The following is a 21799-nucleotide window of genomic DNA, read 5'->3' as shown; positions in this document are numbered from 1 at the left end:
GTATGATCCCTAGGCCTTGTTTCCAAACATCGAATCTCCGTTTATTTACCGTTCGTTGCATGTTTACTCGCTGCCATATTTTATTCAGATTGCTATTACCACTCATATACATCCATACTACTTGTATTTCACTATCTCTTCGTCGAACTAGTGCACCTATACATCCGACAAGTGTATTAGGTGTGTTGGGGACACAAGAGACTTCTTGTATCGTGATTGCAGTGGTTGCTTGAGAGGGATATCTTTGACCTCTTCCTCCCCGAGTTTGATAAACCTTGGGTGATCCACTTAAGGGAAACGTGTCTGCTGTTCTACAAACCTCTCGCTCTTGGAGGCCCAACACCTGTCTACAAGAATAGAAGCACCCGTAGACATCAAGCACTTTTCTGGCGCCGTTGCCGGGGAGGTAAGGTAAAAGGTATTCACATCCTCCGACTACTAAGCTATTTTCTAGCACTGTTGCCGGTGTGTGATTGCTCGAAGCTATCTCCTTTAGATCCTGCAATTGCATCTTTTTGTTTCTTGTTTTTATTTTCACTAGTTAGGCATAATGGAAAACAACAAAAAAATTGGTGAGCTTTTTAATCTTTTTCCTGAGTTAGAATTGTTTGATGCGAAAATTAAAAAACCTATGGAACCTTATTTGCATGCTAGTAGCAATGTTATTAGTATGAATGCAATTACTGCTAATGCTATGGAGAAGTCTAAGCTTGGGGAAGCTAGTTTTTGTGATATTTTTAGCTTCCCATCTTTAGGGGAGAAAATTTGCTCTGATAATAATTTATCTCCCATATGCGATAACTCTAATGATGCTTGTGATATTTTAAATCCACCTACTGAAAGTATTCCATATAAAATACATATGAAAATTATTGAACGTATTATGGATAACCGCTATGAAGGGGATGGAACTGTCCATCCTGGAGATCATTTACTGTTTTTGCATGAATTATGCGGGTTATTCAAGTGTGCGAGTATCTCTATGGATGAAGTGAAGAAGAAATTATTCTCTATGTCGTTGTCCGGTAAAGCGGCGCATTGGTATAAACTGCGAAGGATGGGCATTCTCTTGATTGGAAGGATATTGTGCCTCTATTTTATTCTAAATTCTATCCTCCAAGTGAAATTCACAAAGACCGAAACCGCATATATAATTTCTCGGCCTCATGATGGAGAGAGTATTGCCCAAGCATGGGAGAGATTGAAGTCTTTAATTCTCAAATGCCCCAATCATGAGCTTCCTGGTAATATCATCATTGATAATTTCTATGCAAGACTTTCTTTTCAATATAAAACTTTGCCGGATACTGCTTGTTCTGGATCATTCACGTGCAATAAAGAAAAGTTTAAATGGGACCTTCTTAATCGGATTCAGGAGAACGCTGAAGGTTGGGATAACAAGAAAGGTAAAGAGTCGGTATAAAATATGATTATGAATGCATTGAAACTTTTATGGATACCGATAAAATTCGAAATATGAGTGCTACTTATGGTCTTGACTCTCAAGTTGTTGCAAATCTTTATAAAGCTTTTGCCTCTCATTTTGAATTGCCTAGGAAGAATTTTGATAAGTTTCATGAACCTTTTAAAGACGCTTGCATGAAGGATGAAATTGTTATTAATGATTGCAATAAGCATGCCCAAACTTCTGAAAATACTATTTCTTATAAGCATGTTAATTTTTGTGGAATGCATAGACCTTGTGGAATTAATCAAATCGAAGATGAATATTGTATCCATCATGGGAATGAAAAAACTAGAAAGTGGTCTAGAGCTCTAGATGATCTTGGTAAAAAAGTTTGTGCCAGCCTATCCTTTTATTTGTGAACTTTGTCATAAAGTGGGTCATTTTAATTTTCAATGCTCCTCCAATGATAATTCGAACCCCATGAGTGCTTCAAATTTGTATTGTGATGATGAAATTACTCCTAATCAGCATGATGAACTTACTTTATTTTTGAGGCGTGAAGAGTTATCAAGAAAAATTTCTTTGTTAGATATTAACGATCTAGATATTGATGATGTCCTGCATGGGTGTCTTTCTTATTGCATTGATAATTGCCATACAAATACTTACATACAAAATATTTTAGAAGATGACACTTTGCCAAAATATGATAGGACCGCTGTGTGCTTTGAACTTATTAATGAAAAGGAGGAATCCTCCCAAGTTTCTTCTATTGTTTCGGAAATAAAACAAGTTATGAGGAGAAGCCTCTCATCAAGCCTCTCCCCCCTAAAGAAAGGAACGAGGAGAATGAGAAGAAGAAGAAGGGAACGAAGAAGAAGAAGAAGAAGAAGAAGAAGAAGAAGGGGAATAAAAAGAAAGAGGTAACAGCATATCCCCGTTTGTATGAGATAACGATAGGTAACCGTAAGTATGTTGCTCCTGATGATTATTATGATAATGAATCTGAATACAATGATCTTCCTATGCCCTTTACCTACATTAGTGATCATGATTTGAAAGAGCACACTACTTTAGATATTGCAAATCTCTGGGAAACTAATTCTGAAAATGATAATGTTAATAATTGCCATAGTATCAAGTACTATCCATGCTTCCTCCCATAATGATATAGAAAGCTCTAAACTTGGGGATGAGGTGTTTGAAAATCCTTTTGCTACCGATCATTATATGTTTGATACATCTCCTTCTAGTAACAATGATGGTATGGTCACAGATGAACATACTGTGAAAGATAACTATTCTATTTCTTATGATGACACTGTGCCTCCAATATTTGATGATTATTATAAAGAATGCTATGATATAGGTTATAACTATCCTTATGAAACTTGTCATAGTTATGATTGGATTCCCAAAAACAATTCCCTTAGTATGCAACTTGTTTACCATGTTCAAGTTCTTGATAATGATCCTGCTCCAATTACTATTAATGAGAAGAGTTTTTCTTATGCCAAAAATAATGATACTTTTATACATATGAACCATGATAAGAACGTTTTAAGTGATGGATATATTGTGGATTTCATCAATGATGCTACTGAAAGTTATTATGAGAGAGGGAAACATGGTTATATGCATCTTAATAATATTAAGTTTCCCCTCTTTATGTTGAGAATTTTGAAGTTGCGCTTGTATTGCTTTCTTATGCTTGTCACTTTGTTCTTCATGAATTTATTTGTGTACAAGATTCCTTTTTATAGGAAGTGGGTTAGACTTAAATATGTTTTGAACTTGCTTTTTGATGCACTCTTTTGCTTCAACTCTCATCCTTGTGCGAGCATCGTTAAAATTGCTGAGCCCATCTTAATGGCTATAAAGAAAGAACTTCTTGGGAGATAACCCATGTGTTTATTTTGCTACTGTTTTGTTGTGCCTTGGAAGTTGTTACTACTGTAGCAACCTCTCCTTATCTTATTTTATTGCATTGTTGTGCCAAGTAAAGTCTTTGATAGCAAGGTTCATACTAGATTTGGATTATTGCGCTGAAACAGATTTGCGTCCGTCACGAATTTGGGCAGGGTTCTCTCGTAGGTAACTCATAAAAATCTGCCAATTTACGTGCGTGATCCTCGGATATGTACGCAACTTTCATTCAATTTGAACATTTTCATCTCGAGCAAGTCCAAGTGCCTCTAAAAATTCGTCTTTACGGACCGTTCGTTTTGACAGATTCTGCCTTTTATTTCGCATTGCCTCTATTGCCGTGTTGGATGGATTTCTTTGTTCCATTGACTTCCAAGTAGCTTTGGGAAATGTCCGAAGTGTTAAGAATGATTGTGTCACCTCTGAACATGTGAATTTTTGATTATGCACTAACCCTCTAATGAGTTTGTTTTAAGTTTGGTGTGGAGGAAGTTTTCAAGGGTCAAGAGAGGAGGATGATATACTATGATCAAGAAGAGTGAAAAGTCTAAGCTTGGGGATGCCCCCGTGGTTCATCCCTGCATATTTCAAGAAGACTCAAGCATCTAAGCTTGGGGATGCCCAAGGCATCCCCTTCTTCATCAACAATTTATCAGGTTTCTTCTCTTGAAACTATATTTTTATTCGGTCACATCTTATGTGCTTTACGTGGAGCGTCTGCTTGTTTTTATTTTCATTTTGTTATTTTCCTTCTCTGAATAAATTCATACTTGTGTGGGAGAGAGACACGCTCCGCTTGTTCATATGAACACTGGTGTTCTTAGTTCTATCTTTAATGTTCATGGCGGAGTTTAAAACCGTTTCGTTAATTGCTATTTGGTTGGAAACAGAAAATGCTTCATGTGGTAATTGGTATATGGTCTTGAATAATTTGATACTTGGCAATTGTTGTGCTCATATAGATCATGTTTAAGCTCTTGCATCATGTACTTTGTACCCATTAATGAAGAACTACATAGAGCTTGTTAAAATCTGGTTTGCATGATTGGTCTCTAGAGTCTAGATATTTTCTCGGTTAAGGTGTTTGAACAACAAGGAAGACGATGTAAAGTCTTATAATGCTTACAATATGTTCATATGTGAGTCTTGTCTGCACCGTTTTATACTTGAGTTTGCTTCAAACAACCTTGCTAGCCTAGCCTTGTATTGAGAGGAATTCTTCTCGTGCATCCAAATCCTTGAGCCAAAAACTATGCCATTTGTGTCCACCATACCTACCTACCACATGGTATATCTCTGCCATTCCAAAGTAAATTACTTGAGTGCTACCTTTAAAATTCTATTCTTTGCCCTTACAATACATAGCTCATGGGAAAATAGCCTTAAAAACTATTGTGGTGAAGAATATGTACTTATGTATCTTATTTCTTAATAAGTTGCTTGTTGAGCGGTAACCATGTTTCGGGGACGCCATCAACTTTTACACCTTTGTTGAATATCATGTGAGTTGCTATGCATGTTCGTGTTGTCCGAAGTAAGGGCGATTTTCATGATCAAATGGTTTGAGTATGCATATTGTTAGAGAAGAACATTGGGCCGCTAACTAAAGCCATGAATCATGGTGGAAGTTTCAGCTTTGGACAATTAATCCTCAATCTCTTATGAGAATATTATCTCGTTGTTGAATGCTTAAGCATTAAAAGAGGAGTCCATTATCTGTTGTCTATGTTGTCCCGGTATGGATGTCTAAGTTGAGAATAATCAAAAGCGAGAAATCCAATGCGAACTTTCTCCTTAGACCTCTGTACATGCGGCATAGAGGTACCCCTTTGTGACACTTGGTTGAAACATATGTATGCAATGATAATCCATGTTAATCCAAGCTAATTAGGACAAGGTGCGAGCACTATTGGTAATCTATGCATGAGGCTTGCAACTTATAGGATATCTTATACATAACGCATATGCTTTATTACTACCGTTGACTAAATTGCTTCTATGTTTTCAAAATGAAAAGCTCTAGCACAAAAATAGTAATCCATGCTTCCCTCTGCGAAGGGCCTTTCTTTTACTTTATGTTGAGTCAGTTTACCCACTTCTTTCTATCTTAGAAGCAAACACTTGTGTCAACTGTGTGCATTGATTCTTATATGTTTACTTATTGCACTTGTTATATTGCTTTATGTTGACAACTATCCATGAGATATACATGTTACAAGTTGAAAGCAATTGCTGAAACTTAGTCATCCTTTGTGTTGCTTCAATGCCTTTTACTTTGAATCTATTGCTTTATGAGTTAACTCTTATGCAAGACTTATTGATGCTTGTCTTGAAAGTACTATTCATGAAAAGTCTTTGTTATATGGTTCAGTTGTTTACTCATTGTCTTTACCATTGCTTCGAATCACTGCATTCATCTCATGTGCTTTACAATAGTATTGATCAAGTTCATGATAGCACGTTGATACGTCTCCAACGTATCGATAATTTCTTATGTTCCATGCCACATTATTGATGTTATCTACATGTTTTATGCACACTTTATGTCATATTCGTGCATTTTCTCGGAACTAACCTATTAACAAGATGCCGAAGTGCCAGCTTCCTGTTTTCTGCTGTTTTTGGTTTCAGAAATCCTAGTAACGAAATATTCTCGAATCGGACGAAATCAACGCCCAAGTTCCTATTTTCACCGGAAGCATCCGAACACCGGGGAAGGACCGGAGGGGGGCACTGGGCCCCCGGACCATAGGCCGGCGCGGCCCGGGCCCCGGCCGCGCCGCCCTATGGTGTCGTCGCCCTTCGACCCTCCTCGCGCCGCCTCTTCGCCTATATAAAGCCCCTGGATCGAAAACCCCGATACGTTCGACGAAAACCACAGTAAACCTTCCGGAGCCGCCGCCATCGCGAGGCCAAGATCCGGGGACAGGAGTCTCGTTCCAAGCACGCCGCCGGAGCGGGGAAGTGCCCCGAAAGGCTTCTCCATCGACACCGCTGCCATCTCCACCGCCATCTTCATCACCGCTGCTGCTCCCATGAGGAGGGAGTAGTTCTCCATCGAGGCTCGGGGCTGTACCGGTAGCTATGTGGTTCATCTCTCCCATGTACCTCAATACAATAATCTCATGAGCTGCTTTACATGATTGAGATTCATATGAGTTTGTATCACAATTTATCTATGTGCTACTCTAGCAATGTTATTAAAGTAGTTCTATTCCTCCCGCACGTGTGTAAAGGTGACGAGTGTGTGCACCGTGTTAGTACTTGGTTTATGCTATGATCATGATCTCCTGTAGATTATGAAGTTAACTATTGCTATGATAATATTGATGTGATCTATTCCTCCTACATATGCATGAAGGTGACAGAGTGTGCATGCTATGTTAGTACTTGGTTTAGTTGTATTGATCTATCTTACACTATAAGGTTACTTAAATATGAACAAATTGTGGAGCTTGTTAACTCCGGCATTGAGGGTTCGTGTAATCCTACGCAATGCGTTCATCATCCAACAAAAGTGTAGAGTATGCATTTATCTGTTCTGTTATGTGATCAATGTTGAGAGTGTCCACTAGTGAAAGTGTAATCCCTAGGCCTTGTTCCTAAATATCGCTGCGTTACTATCGCTTGTTTACTTGTTTTACTCGTGTTACTCATCGCTGCAATACTACCACCATCAACTACACGCCAGGCAAGCTATTTTCCGGCACCGTTACTCATTGCTCATATATATTCATACCACCCGTATTTCACTATCTCTTCGCCGAACTAGTGCACCTATTAGGTGTGTTGGGGACACAAGAGACTTCTTGCTTTGTGGTTGCAGGGTTGCATGAGAGGGATATCTTTGACCTCTTCCTCCCTGAGTTCGATAAACCTTGGGTGATCCACTTAAGGGAAAACTTGCTGCTGTTCTACAAACCTCTGCTCTTGGAGGCCCAACACTGTCTACAGGAAAGGAGGGGGAACGTAGACATCACACGTCACTTAAGAAATTATCCTTGTTATCGTTTACCTACTCGAGGGCGAGTAGGAACTAAGCTTGGGGATGCTTGATACGTCTCAAACGTATCTATAATTTCTTATGTTCCATGTTTGTTTTATGACAATACCTACATGTTTTATACACACTTTATGTCATATTTATGCATTTTCCGGAACTAACCTATTGACGAGATGCCGAAGGGCCAGTTGCTGTTTTCTGTTGTTTTTGGTTCCAGAAAGGCTGTTCGGGCAATATTCTCGGAATTCGACGAAACGAAGACCCAACATCTTATTTTTCCCGGAACCTTCCAAAAAGTCTGAGTGGGACAAGAGGGGAGCCCTGGGGGCCCCACACGTGGTGGCGGCGCGGCCCAAGGGGGGGCGCGCCCCCCTAGTGTGAGGAGGCCCCGTGGCCCCTCCGACTCCGACTCTTCGCCTATTTAAGCCGTCCTGACCTAAAACATCGACACGGATTGACGAAACACCAGAAAACCTTCCAGAGCCGCCGCCATCGCGAAACTCCAATTCGGGGGACAGAAGTCTCTGTTCTGGCACCCTGCCGGGACGGGGAAGTGCCCCCGGAACGCATCTCCACCGCCATCTCCACCGCCATCTTCACCGCCATCGCTGTCTCCATGATGAGGAGGGAGTAATTCTCCCCCGAGGCTGAGGGCTCTACCGTAGCTATGTGGTTCATCTCTCTCTTTGTGATCTAGTTACTCTGGTGATGTTATTAAAGTACTCTATTCCTCCTTCATGATGTAATGGTGACAGTGTGTGCATCATGTAGTTCTTGGCGTAGGTTATGATTGTAATCTCTTGTAGATTATGGAGTTAACTATTACTATGATAGTATTGATGTGATCTATTCCTCCTTTCATAGTGTGATGGTGACAGTGTGCATGCTATGTTAGTACTTGGTATAATTGCAATGATCTATTATGCACTCTAAGGTTATTTAAATATGAACATCGAATGTTGTGGAGCTTGTTAACTCCGACATTGAGGTGCTCTTGTAGCCCTACACAATTAATGGTGTTCATCATCCAACAAGAGAGTGTAGAGTGGTTTTATTATGTGATCAATGTTGAGAGTGTCCACTAGTGAAAGTATGATCCCTAGGCCTTGTTTCCAAACATCGAATCTCCGTTTATTTACTCTTCTGTTGCATGTCTACTCGCTGCCATATTTTATTCAGATTGTTATTACCACTCATATACATCCATATTACTTGTATTTCACTATCTCTTCGCCGAACTAGTGCACCTATACATCTGACAAGTGTATTAGGTGTGTTGGGGACACAAGAGACTTCTTGTATCGTGATTGCAGGGTTGCTTGAGAGGGATATCTTTGACCTCTTCCTCCCCGAGTTCGATAAACCTTGGGTGATCCACTTAAGGGAAACTTGCTGCTGTTCTACAAACCTCTGCTCTTGGAGGCCCAACACTGTCTACAAGAATAGAAGCACCCGTAGACATCAGCGACATGAGATCGAAAGAAAAAGGCAAGTGACCAAATGTCAGGACCCGAAAATAATCCAAGAAAAGAAATTTTATTGTACATAGAGGATGACATGCGGGACCCATTTTGCAGTAGCGGTCTCAACGTTTCCAAGGCGGCACAGGACCAAAAGAAAAATGAAGTAGCCAAAAATCAGGGGTGAAAAAAATCCAAGAAAAGAAATATTTCAATTGGGCTGCATCTGGACATCTGGGCCTTCGAACTATCCTGCTGGGCCTTTTGACTCGTACAATTTCAACCCACTCCAAAACAGGAAAGTTTGGATTTTTCTCAAAAAAAAAAACAGGATAGTCCTATGCTTCGCAAAAACAAAAAACAAGGAGATTCAACATATAAGTTTGTTTATGAAAAATAAAGATTTAATTCATCCGTTTGCAATAGCTCAGAGCGAAATACACTGTTTATTATATGCAAAATAATAAGATATCACATGTTTCTTGTACGGGGAGGCTGACATCGGGGACCCATGAGCCAGCAGCGTCGTCAACCTTTTAAAGGCGGCAGGGGATCGAAAATAATAATAATAAAAAAATCAGTTGGTAAAAAAATCCAACAAAAGAAAACATTTATCTTTCTGAGAGGATGACATGCGGGACTCATGAGGCAGCAGCATCCTCAACGTTTATTGTTTATAGAGGCTGACATGTGGGACCCGTGAGCCAGCAGCGTCGACAACGTTTTAAAGGCGGCAGGAGATCGAAAGAAAAAATAAGCCAAAAATCAGTTGGTAAAAAAATCCAAGAAAAGAAATATTTACCGTTCTGAGAGGATGACATGTGGGACCCATGAGGCAGCAGGCATCCTCAACGATTCCAAGGCGGCAGGGGATCAAAAGAAAAAAAGGAATTATCCAGAAATTAGGTTCAAAATAAATCCATCAAAGGAAACTTTTATTGTTCATAGAGGATGACATGTGGGACCGACCTGCCAACAGCGTCCTCATCGTTTCAAAGGGGGCAGGAGATCAAAAGAAAAAGGCAAATAGCCGTAAATTAGGGGTCAAAAATAACTCCAAGAAAGAAAACTTTTATTGTTCATAGTGGATGACATGCGGGACCCATGAGCCAGCAGCTTACTCAACGTTTCAAAGGCGGCATGAGATCGAAAGAAAAAGGCAAGTGACAAAATATCAGGAGCCAAAGATAATCCAAGAAAAAAACTTTATTGTACATAGAGGATGACATGCGGGTCCCAATTAGCAGCAGCGGTCTCAACGTTTCAAATGCGGCTTGAGATCAAAAGAAAAAAAAGTTGATTGTACATAGAGGATGACATGCGGGTCCCATGAGTCAGCAGCTTACCCAACGTTTCCAAGGTGGCAGTGGATCAAAAGAAAAAGGAAATAGCCAAAAATCAGAGGGTGAAAAAAAATACAAGAAAATAAACTTTTATAGCACATAGAGGATGACATGCGGGTCCCATGAGCCAGCAGGTTCCTCAACGTTTCAAACGTGGCATGAGATCGAAAGAAAAAGGAAATAGCCAAAAATCAGAGGGTGAAAAAAAATACAAGAAAATAAACTATTATAGCACATAGAGGATGACATGCGGGTCCCATGATCCTGCAGGTTCCTCAACGTTTCAAACGTGGCATGAGATTGAAAGAAAAAGGCAAGTGACCAAATATGAGGAGCCAAAAATAATTCAAGAAAAGAAAGTTTTATAGTACATAGAGGATGACATGCGGGTCCCATGATCCTGCAGGTTCCTCAACGTTTCAAACGTGGCATGAGATCGAAAGAAAAAGGCAAGTGACCAAATATGAGAAGCCAAAAATAATTCAAGAAAAGATAGTTTTATAGTACATATAGGATCATGTGGGTCCCATGATCCTGCAGGTTCCTCAACGTTTCAAACGTGGCATGAGATCGAAAGAAAAAGGCAAGTGACCAAATATGAGGAGCCAAAAATAATTCAAGAAAAGAAAGTTTTATAGTACATAGAGGATGACATGCGGGTCCCATTTAGCAGCAGCGGTATCACTGCACGGGATAGAAAGAAAAAGGCAAGTGACCAAATATGAGGTGCCAAAAAAAATTCAAAGAAAAGAAAGTTGATTGCACATAGAGGATGACATGCGGGTCCCATTTAGCAGCTGCGGTCTCAACGTTTCCAAGGCGGCAAGGGATCAAAAGAAAAAAGGAAGTAGCCAGAAATCAGGGGGTCAAAAAAATCCAAGAATAGAAAGAATTTTGGTTCATAGAGGATGACATGCGGGACCCATGAGTGCCAAAAATAATCCAAGAAAAGAAATTTTATCGTACATAGAGGATGACATGCGGGTCCCATTTTGCAGCAGCGGTCTCAACGTTTCCAAGGCGGCACATGACCAAAAGAAAAATGAAGTAGCCAGAAATCAGGGGGTGAAAAAAAATCCAAGAAGAAAGATTTAAATTGGGCTGCATCTAGACATCTGGGCCTTCGAACTATCCTGCTTGGCCTTTTGACTCGTACAATTTCAGCCCACTCCAAAACAGGAAAGTTCGGAATTTTCTAAAAAAAACAGGAAAGTCCGCTTCGCAAAAACAAAAAAACAAGGAGATTCAACATATAAGTTTGTTTATGTAAAAATAAAGATTTATTTTATCCATTTGAAATAGCTCAGAGCGCAATACACTGTTTATTGTCTGCAAAATAATCAAGATATCACATGTTTGTTGTATGGGGAGGCTGACATCGGGGACCAATGAGCCAGCAGCGTCGTCAACGTTTTAAAGGCGGCAGGGGATGGAAAGAAAAAATAAACCAAAAATATGTTGGCAAAAAATCCAAGAAAAGAAACATTTTCGTTCTAAGAGGATGACATGCGGGACCAATGAGGCAGCAGCATCCTCAGCGTTTATTGTTCATAGAGGCTGACATGTGGGACCCGTGAGCCAGCGGCGTCCTCAACGTTTTAAAGGCTGCAGGAGATCGAAAGAAAAAATAAACCAAAAATCGTTTGGTCAACAAAATCCAAGAAAAGAAACATTTACCGTTCTGAGAGGATGACATGCGGGACCCATGAGGCAGCAGCATCCTCAGCGATTTCAAGGCGGAAGGGGATCAAAAGAAAAAAAAGGAAATATCCAGAAATTGATTAGGGGTTCAAAATAAATCCATCAAAGAAAACTTTAATTGTTCATAGAGGATGACATGTGGGACCGACCTGCCAACAGCGTCCTCATCGTTTCAGAGGGGGCAGGAGATCAAAAGAAAAAGGCAAATAGCCAGAAATTAGGGGTCAAAAATAACTCCAAGAAAGAAAACTTTTATTGTCGTAGAGGATGACATGCGGGACCCATGAGCCAGCAGCTTAGTCAACGTTTCAAAGGCGGCATGAGATCGAAAGAAAAAGGCAAGTGACCAAATATCGAGTGCCAAAAAATCCATGAAAAGAAAGTTTTATTATACATAGAGGATGACATGCGGGTCCCATGAGCCGACAGGTTCCTCAACGTTTCAAACGTGGCATGAGATCGAAAGAAAAAGGCAAGTGACCAAATATCGGGATCCAAAAATAATTCAAGAAAAGAAACTTGATTGTACATAGAGGCCGACATGTGGGACCTATGAGCCAGCAGAGTCCTCAACGTTTCAAAGGCGGCAGGGGATCAAAAGAAAAAGGAAATAGCCAAAAATCGAGGGTGAAAAAAACCAAGAAAATGAACTTTTATAGTACATAGAGGATGACATGCGGGTCCCATGATCCTGCAGGTTCCTCAACGTTTCAAACGTGGCATGAGATCGAAAGAAAAAGGCAAGTGACCAAATATGAGGAGCCAAAAATAATTCAAAAAAAGAAAGTTTTATAGTACATAGAGGATGACATACGGGTCCCATTTAGCAGCAGCGGTATCACCGTTTGAGAGGCTGCAGGGGATCGAAAGAAAAAGGCAAGTGACCAAATATGAGGAGCCAAAAATAATTCAAGAAAAGAAAGTTTTATAGTACATAGAGGATGACATGCGGGTCCCATTTAGCAGCAGCGGTCTCACCGTTTGAGAGGCGGCAGGGGATCGAAAGAAAAAGCTAAGTGACCAAATATGAGGTGCCAAAAAAATCCAAGAAAAGAAAGTATTATAGTACATAGAGGATGACATGCGGGTCCCATTTAGCAGCAGCGGTATCACCGTTTGAGAGGCTGCACGGGATCGAAAGAAAAAGGCAAGTGACCAAATATGAGGAGCCAAAAATAATTCAAGAAAAGAAAGTTTTATAGTACATAGAGGATGACATGCGGGTCCCATTTAGCAGTAGCGGTCTCAACGTTTCCAAGGCGGCAAGGGATCAAAAGAAAAAGGAAGTAGCCAGATATCAGGGGATCAAAAAAAATCCAAGAATAGAAAGAATTTTGGTTCATAGAGGATGACATGCGGGTCCCATGATCCTGCATCGTAAACGGCTCGATCGGAGAGCGTTGAACGAGATGGCGCGATCGAGAAAAAAAACAATGCCAGAGAGGCTGCCATCTGGGCCCTACATCCCTCGGCGGTGCGGATTTGCGTTGACTCGGCCGGCGAACCCGAGATTTCGAGATGCACCACGTCCCGGGCCACCATACTCGACGTTTTGGCCGTTTTCGTCGGGCTACGTGCCCTCAAAAACGAGAAAAAAAACGTTTTGACATGCACAACGGAGAGACCAAAAATCGTCGGCCATGGTACACCAGCAACCACGGCGCGACTTCAACTTCGTCGGCCATGGCAACTTTTCTTGTAGTGATGTAGAGCATGGAATACTAACTCACCCATCATGTTTAAGGAAGCAACATTAAGTTCTTCCATATCATCATCCTCATCATCACTAGATAGATAGGGTTCCAAGGAAGGAGATACCTTAGAAGCCTTAGCCATAAGGCAAGTGTAAGTACCATGAGATCAAGAAGATGAACTAGTTGAAGCTCCATCCAAGATCTTGTCTTGGCCCATAGCATCTTCGGTTTCCTCTACATTATTAGTCACACAAATACTAGAGGAAAGCAAAGTATTTTCATTATGGCAACAAGACAAGGCAAGCATATCATCATGAAATGAAGATATGCAAGGACTACCAACACAAGCATGTAAATCATTCATAGTGCTATAAGTGTTCAAGTCCAAAGATGAAACATTGCAATGGGATAGGGATGAAGAATCATCAAGAGAAGACTCACCATCAACAATGCAATGTTCATCACCACTCACCATATCATTACCTTGTGTCTTACCACACTTTGGTAAAGTGGAAGGAGTGCGATCATCCTCAATGGTCTTGGACCCACCATATGTATCTCGAAGCTTTGTCCAAAACTCATGAGCACTCCGAAAAGGCGCGATGGAGGAAATCACTACATGACTCACAACATGGCAAAGCACTTTAGTAGCTTGAGCATCTAGATAAGAGTTTTTCTCCTCCTCAAAATATGGATTTTGTGGATCCTTAGGAGGAGAAAAACCCATATCAAGAATTTGCTCCACATGTGGGTGCATTCCCCTAAAATAATCAAGCATGTAGAATTTCCATGAATCATAATTAGTGCCATCAAATGTAAGAGAGGAAATGTGCACTAATCCTCTAGCCGACGTCATACTCTCTAGGCGGTGAGGCCCAACAAGATAAGAGAGCCCTAGCTCTGATACCAATTGAATGTACTAGGACGTCGCCTAGAGGGGGGTGAATAGGCGGTGTATAAAAACTTCTACTTGAGAGCTAAACTAGGCGGAATAAAACTAAGTGTTTACTAGTTTAGCTCAAAGCCTATCAACTAGGGGTTTGCCTAAGTGCTCCAACAACCTATGCTAGCATGATGAGCAACAAGGTGATAACAAGATAGATATAGCATCAAGCATGATATATATCACAATGTAAAGCGCATAGGTAAAGGAGCTCGGGTTGAGAAGTAACCGGTGCACGAGGAGACGACGATGTATCCCGAAGTTCACACCCAAGGGTGCTACGTCTCCGTTGGAGCGGTGTGGAGGCACGAGGCACTCCAATGAGCCACTAGGGCCACCGTATTCTCCTCGAACCTTTCCTCCAAGGAGAAAAGCCTCGATCCACTAAGGGAACCTTGAGGGTGGTCACCGAACCCGTACAAAGCTTGGGAAAACTCCCAAGTATCAAGCTTGAGGCAACTCCACAACACGGAGGCTCTCAAGTACAAGGCCACAAGAGGCTACAACACGCCACACCAGCGGCAAGGCCACCAAGACACCAACACGCCACAACCGGCTCCAAAACCACAAAGGCTAACACACTCCACAAAGGCAACAACACCACAAAGGCTACCACGCCACAAAGACGACAAGGCCACAAAGGCTACAAAGCCACAAAAGGCTACAAGGACACAAAAGTCTACAAAAACACCACTAAGGCAACAAGGCCACTAAGGCAACAACACCACTAAGGTCAACATGCCCTCTACGAGATCGAAACCACGGAGAGAACCCAAACCGATGCACCTAATGCAATGGCTAAGAACACCACTAAGATGCCCAAGTTCTTCTCTCCCAAATTCCAACAAAGCTACAAAAGCTACTGTGGGAATAAGGGAGGAAGAACAAATATGAGGAGAAACACCAAGCAACTCCAAGATCTAGATCTAGCAAGATCCCCTCACTTGGAGAGGGATTCAATTGGTGAAGCTCTAGATCTAGATCTCCTCTCTCCTTTCCCCCAAAAATATGCAAGAAATAGTAGGGGGATCAAGAGGAGGAAGAAACAACTCAAGGTCAACAATGGAGGAGAGAGAATGGAGGGGGAGAAGTTGTTGGGTCGGAGGTGGAAGAGGAGTATAAATAGGGGGCCCAAAATATAGCTGTTGGGGCTGAGAAAACGGTCAGATTCGCCCCAAGCGGTACTACCGCTGTGCAAAGCGGTACTACCGTTTTCCCCCAGAAAGTCAGATCTGAAAACTGGGCAAAAACCGGTAGTACCGCTGCTCGGAGCGGTACTACCGCTTGTGCTGAGAAAATAGCAAATCTGTGCAAAACCGAGAGAGAGAGAGAGGGGACAGCAGCAGGCAGGGAGCAGCGTGGCAGCGCAGCAGGTGGGGCCAGGGGAGAAGCGCGGCAGGCGAGCGGGAGCTGCAGGCGTGCGCGCGCAGCGAGCGGGAGCCGTACGGCTGCGGCGTACGGGCGTGTGGGCGGGAGGAGCGAGCCGCGCTCCCATTGAGGCGCGGTCAACGCCCGAGCGAGGCTGCGTCGGGGTGAGCGGCCACGCACAAGCAGGCGGCCTGGTGCGCAGCGGCCCAAGGCGGGCGCGCGGTGGGCTCAGCGGGGCGCGACCCACGCGGGGGCAGAGGCGGTGGAGGCTGGAGGAGGTGGGAGAAGGTGGGCCGGTACTACCGGTTTGGTACCGGGCCGGTACCGTAACAAATACGGTAGTATCGGGCTGGTACCGCTCCGGGTCCAGTAAGCCTAGAAGGCTGATGCGGTACTGGGCCCGGTAGTACCGCCCGACCCATCAAAGCTTTTTCTTTTCTTTTTCCGAATAAGATGCAATGTAAAATTCATAACTTGAGCTAGGAAACTCGGATTGCGGTGAAACCAATTTTGTTGGAAAGAGGGCGACGAGAGCTACCACTACACAAGGTGAAAACATGGAAAAGAGTGAGTGATAATTTTCTCATGATCATAGAGGTGTAACCTCTCAATATGGTATGTCGGGAAAATCATCACCCTCGCACATGCAACATGCGATGCATCCGGAATCCGTTTCCGATGAGCTAGAGCTTGTCATAAGAATGAACACAAACTCTAACCCACCTCATGAATAAGAACCAAGAACAACCAAGAAACACGATGCAGTGCATGCAAGGTTTGAGCTCTCTCCGATGATGCGATCCACTATCCTATCGAGCACAAACCTTAACCTTACACGTTTCACTCGAATCGGCAAGCTCCGTCTTCATCCTCATCAACCTTGTACGTGCCACCGTCTTCCGCCAACATACACGTCACCGTCTCCATCTTCAACGCCGTCTTCATCTCTCTTCATCTTCAACACCGTCTTCGTCATTGTACTCCGTCTTCTCCATCTTGCAACCTTGAGTCCAACACATGGCTATGGACTTGACCTAAGATTGATTCTCAATGCAACCGTTAGTCCATAGGGATTGTCATCAATTACCAAAACCACACATGGGGCAATGGACATGTTCTTTCACTATGTTATTGAAAGATTTTTGTATATGAATATTTATTCATTTAAATGGTTTTCCAATAAGAACATCTATGTTACTTAACAAATTTTCAAGTTAAACACTTATGATACTTGACGATTTTTTAATATGAAAATTATGTTATTTGAACAATAATAAAACTATTAATATGTTTACAAGAAAATCATTTGTCTTAAATAAAAACAAATAAACATAAAAAGAAAATGAAAATAAAAGAAAAAGAAAAAGAAAAAGAAGAAAAAACCAGCAGAAAACGGCAAAACCTTACATCCAAAAGGCGCGCTAATGGGCTGGCCCAACGCAGCACCCGCACATAGCACAATGCATCTCCTGTTGGGCGGCAAATAAGAAGTCTTACTTTTTTTTAGGGGAATAGGGAGTGTTGCTTATCAAGCTCAAGGTAACAAAACTGGATGGTCACAAAAAGGCCCCCATTCCCCCCCCCCCCCCCTTCCCTCTCTCTCTCGTCTACAGTATCTGCAGGTCTCTTCGTCGAAGCCGGGCCGATCTGAAGCTCATCTCGCCGGCGCCGCCGATGGAGATGGGTGGAGGAGAGGTGCCGGAGTACTTAGTTTAGTTAGGATTTGCGGCAGTTTGCCGGTAGGGGGTTTTTGCCCAGTAGTGGAGGTGGAGATCAAGATCTGGCCGCCTGGATCTTGATTGTTCTAGGGCCCTACCTCCTTCTTCTTCTACTCCGGCGGTCGGAGGGGAGAGGGAAGGAAGGGGCTGCTGCTTCCTCCAATAATGAAGCGGCGGAGTACCTCTTGAAGAGGTGCGGAAGCGGCGGGTGACGTCCTTTCTGCGGCCGGCCTCGGCGGCGAGGGGGAAAGGGTGTGCCTGTTGGTGAGAAGCGTCGTCGTCAAGCTCCTGGCCGGCCGTGGAGGCGAGGAGGAGCTCGCACAAGCCGGCGCCGTTTCTTCTGTATCTTCCATGAGGTCTTACCTGTTCTGGTTTCGAATGGTGGTCACCGGCCATCGGATTGGTTTCCCCCTGGCCTGCCGTGGTGGCGAGGAAGGAGAAGCCACTGATCCGCCGTCGAGCGCCTATCGGAGCCAGTCGCTGCCCAAGTGGTGCTATCGTTTGGCTGCTGCAACTATGCTTCACAAGCGTCGGCGTCGGGCGCCGCCGCTATTCGTGGCTCCTTTTGCCACCTGCAAATCTTGTGTTGGGCTCGCTACGAGCTCTTCTTCTTCCGCTTCGCCTGGACGACGCTGCTGCGCGCCAGAGCCCATGCGGAAGCCCTTTGATCTCAGCTCGGGGCTCACAGTTGACACCACCCTAAGTGGCATGTTCCCCGGCGGTGGCGTCGACTCCCGAGCGGCGAGATCTCCTGACGGCGGTGGAGAAGACCAAGGACTTGATTGCTTTTCCATGTTTAGTCCAAGGGTCTGTTTGGTAAATGTCGCGGCCTTATCTGTTATTCCCCAATTTATTAGGGGCCTCGATGTAAGTTGTAACCCACCGACGGATTAATGAAGCATCCTCTGGGACCTTCGGATCCTCCTTTGTTCAAAAAAAAAAAAAAGCTCAAGGTAACATGGAGCGCAAGTACGCTTGGGCCACCTAGCTGGAGCCGCCGATGTACTACCCACCGGCTCCTGTGCCATTGTGGCTCTGGTCAACCATCGACAACTAGCAGCGCAAACCCTAGTTAGCTAGGGCTTTGATTCATTTTATCTATTTTTTTATTTATGTCATTTTTTCTTATTTTGGCCCTGTGCGTAAATATTTTATTATGCAATATTATGAAGGAAAAATGCATCCGTCGGCTGGGTTCGCTACCCTCCCTATACGTAAATATTTTTAATATGCAATATTATTATAATCCATAGACTGAATCTCAAGATTCTCAACTCGCACGACCAGGAGGCGATGAATTGGCCGGGCACGGACAAGAGTTCTGATAAGCACCAGCCTTCCAGCACGATCCAACAGACCTCGTTGCAAAGATTGGAGGAAGGCAATCAGTGATAGTAGTGTGATACCATCTAGCTTATCATCTGCTGCCACTCTACCTTGGTGAGTTGCTTGGTCGACAGTGTTTGACGGTTAGGGCGCGTTTGCTAGCTTGGGTTCGATTCGTGGCTCACTGATGCAGTGGTGTGAGGGTATCTGCATGTTCGAAACGTGCCACATGTCAAAATTAGCATGTTGTTTGGTAGATCTGGCTGCATGGTTTGAGCCAAAAAGATCTTTTTGTTTGTTTACCTGCAACTAACCTCAAACCTCAAATCTCGATGGAAATGAGATTACGCATGTTTGGACCATCTAGGCCTGAGGTCACCTCCCATCACATAGAAATCTCACTTCATGACAGTTGCAGAATAACAGAGCTAGCAGTTATGAATGGTAGATCATAACGATGCTCCCTAGCTACTACAAATGACAGTTTATCATCACGGGGTAGTTCAACATACGAGTATCAAATTGGTATTCGATAAACAGGGGATCAAAGGAGGTTCTTCTTCTTCTTCTTCACTTCTTCACTTCACTTCTTCTTCTTCAGTTATTCACTTCACTTCTTCTCCTTCTTAAATGGTGGTGTTGCCTCTGACTTCCCACATTGTGTCTGTCCACTCTTGCCTCTTCTCCTTCCAGGCTTCATTGTCGCCTGCCTCCATGCCATGGCCGGCCTCAACTTCATCAAAAGGGACAACCTCCTGAAAGAAGTCATCCTCGCCCCAACCTAGGATCCAGTTGTGAAGAATGCAACAAGGACCAACTTTACTTGAGTGTCAAAAGCTTGGAACGGTTTCTAGTCAAGGACCTTGAACCTGTTCTTCAATGCAGCAAAGGCCCTCTCAATGGTGACTCTAAGGCTTGAGTGTCTCGGATTGAACAACTCTTTCGCATTCTGATGACGGTTCCTGGGAGTGAACTCGTTGAGGTGGTAACTTGTTTTCCTGAAGGGAGGTAGAATACCAGATCGGCATGCATATCCAGCATCTCCAAGGTAGAACTTACCCTCAGAGATTTGCAACCCATTAGGCCTGGTCAAACTGTCAGACAGGATGCTCGCATCATGAGCTGAACCCTCTCACGCAACAAGCACGTATGTGAACCTCATATCGAAATCCATAGTTGCTAGCACGTTCTGGCTGGTGTAGTGCTTCCTCCCGCGGAATGCTGTAGACATTGATCTCGGTACCTTTGCAGGCACATGAGTACCATCAATAGCCCCAATGCAATCATGTCAAAAAATTAGCACACAGTCATGTTTCTGAACAAACATGATTTTGTACTCACCTGAAATACGGAACCACCTGTAGTTGTTCTTGATCTTGGGTGGTGTGTTCGATGATATGGCTTGATCATTTCACCTCTGAGTTTCCCAATTGCATACAACACCTGCTGGAAGTACCGAGAGATAGTCTCCGTGGATCGCTTGAATGTGCTATGGATGACTCTGAACCTCTAGTTATGACCCACAACATGAACAAACATTGCGACTTGTTCTTCGACAGAGGTGTGGATGCTATCAACCAGCAGTCCTAGTTTTCACAAGTGCATAGAAATGAGCTTTTCTCATCCGAAGCATCTGGATAGCCTCTACATCGTTGCAGTTGTACATGTAGCTAGGGTTGGCAATACTCTCCTAATCTCGTTGTAAGATAGGACCGTAACTGACAGGAGGAAAAGCAGCATGCCTAACTACTCTCTTGTGCACCATCAGGATTTAGGCTTGTATGCAAATGATGAGTGCTGCTGATTCAGCTCTCGGGGCCACCTTACACACTAATAAAATCATCAGCTAAAAGCGCGTGATGCACAAGGTAAAGTTGATCGGTCTACTCATACGAAATTTATGCATTACGAACGGTCTTATCGAACCCAACTAGTTCTACCAACATGAATCTAGCACTACAGTAGAGCAGAGGAGTTTCTCCTTACCTATGTCATGGCAGACGATGGACACGGCCGAAAACCATCACAGATGTGTGCAGACTCCGCCGTGGCTGGAAACGACGACCCTGCTCCGACGCTGGAGACCAAAGAGAGATGCACGCTGCTAGATCTGGGTCGCCGCAGCCGCCGCCGGTGCGAAAATTGAGGAAAGAGAAAATTTAGGAGGGGGCTAATGGAGAGGGTAACCGAAAAGGGAGATTACCCCTACCTATGCCGCGCAACACCGCTCAGATTTCCCCTTCTCCCGCCATGCCGAGGCGAAGTTCGCGTTGTCGGTTTTTCTTCTCCCCAGGGCCTGTCCCTAAAAAAATATCAAACTGAGCGTTCCTCTTGGGCCTATCCCAGAGGTGCTTTAATAACCATGTGGTGCGACAACACAGGACAACACAGAGGAGCCCAGGAAATCAAACGGTGCAAAAACTGCGGGCACATGCAAGCCAAAGGCCACCCAGGCTTGCTCCTCTCTTCTGATGATAATTGCAGAAGACTTGCCGTAATTGACACAGTCCAGATGCCTGTCCAAAGATCCCTAGCAACTCGCTGACTGGTGAAATGATCCCGAACAAATGGTTTAACAAAAATAGAAATTCTTTGGATCAAAGAGCAGCCGTGCAAGGGTGAGAGCAGGTTCTCGTCTGCAGCTCGACGGAACAGCACTGTCAACAGCACAGGGGTTCAAAAACTACCCCCACAGCACAGTAACACATTCTAAACTGCACAGCCAACCGGGCTTACTCTACCTGATTGTGCACCACTTGCCAGGATCAGAATCACCCCAAAAGCTATACTAACCGTTGAATTGAGCACAAAAGGGTTGTCCTCTGCAGACTAGAACAGACAGGGTTGTCCTCTGCAGACTAGAACAGACGTATAGCAGGGCCTCACGCTTATAAGGAGGCTGAGTTGAG

The sequence above is a fragment of the Lolium rigidum genome, chromosome 6, assembly GCF_022539505.1.
Source record: "Lolium rigidum isolate FL_2022 chromosome 6, APGP_CSIRO_Lrig_0.1, whole genome shotgun sequence".
Lineage (NCBI taxonomy): Eukaryota > Viridiplantae > Streptophyta > Magnoliopsida > Poales > Poaceae > Lolium > Lolium rigidum.
Note: the sequence above shows the minus strand (reverse complement) of the source record.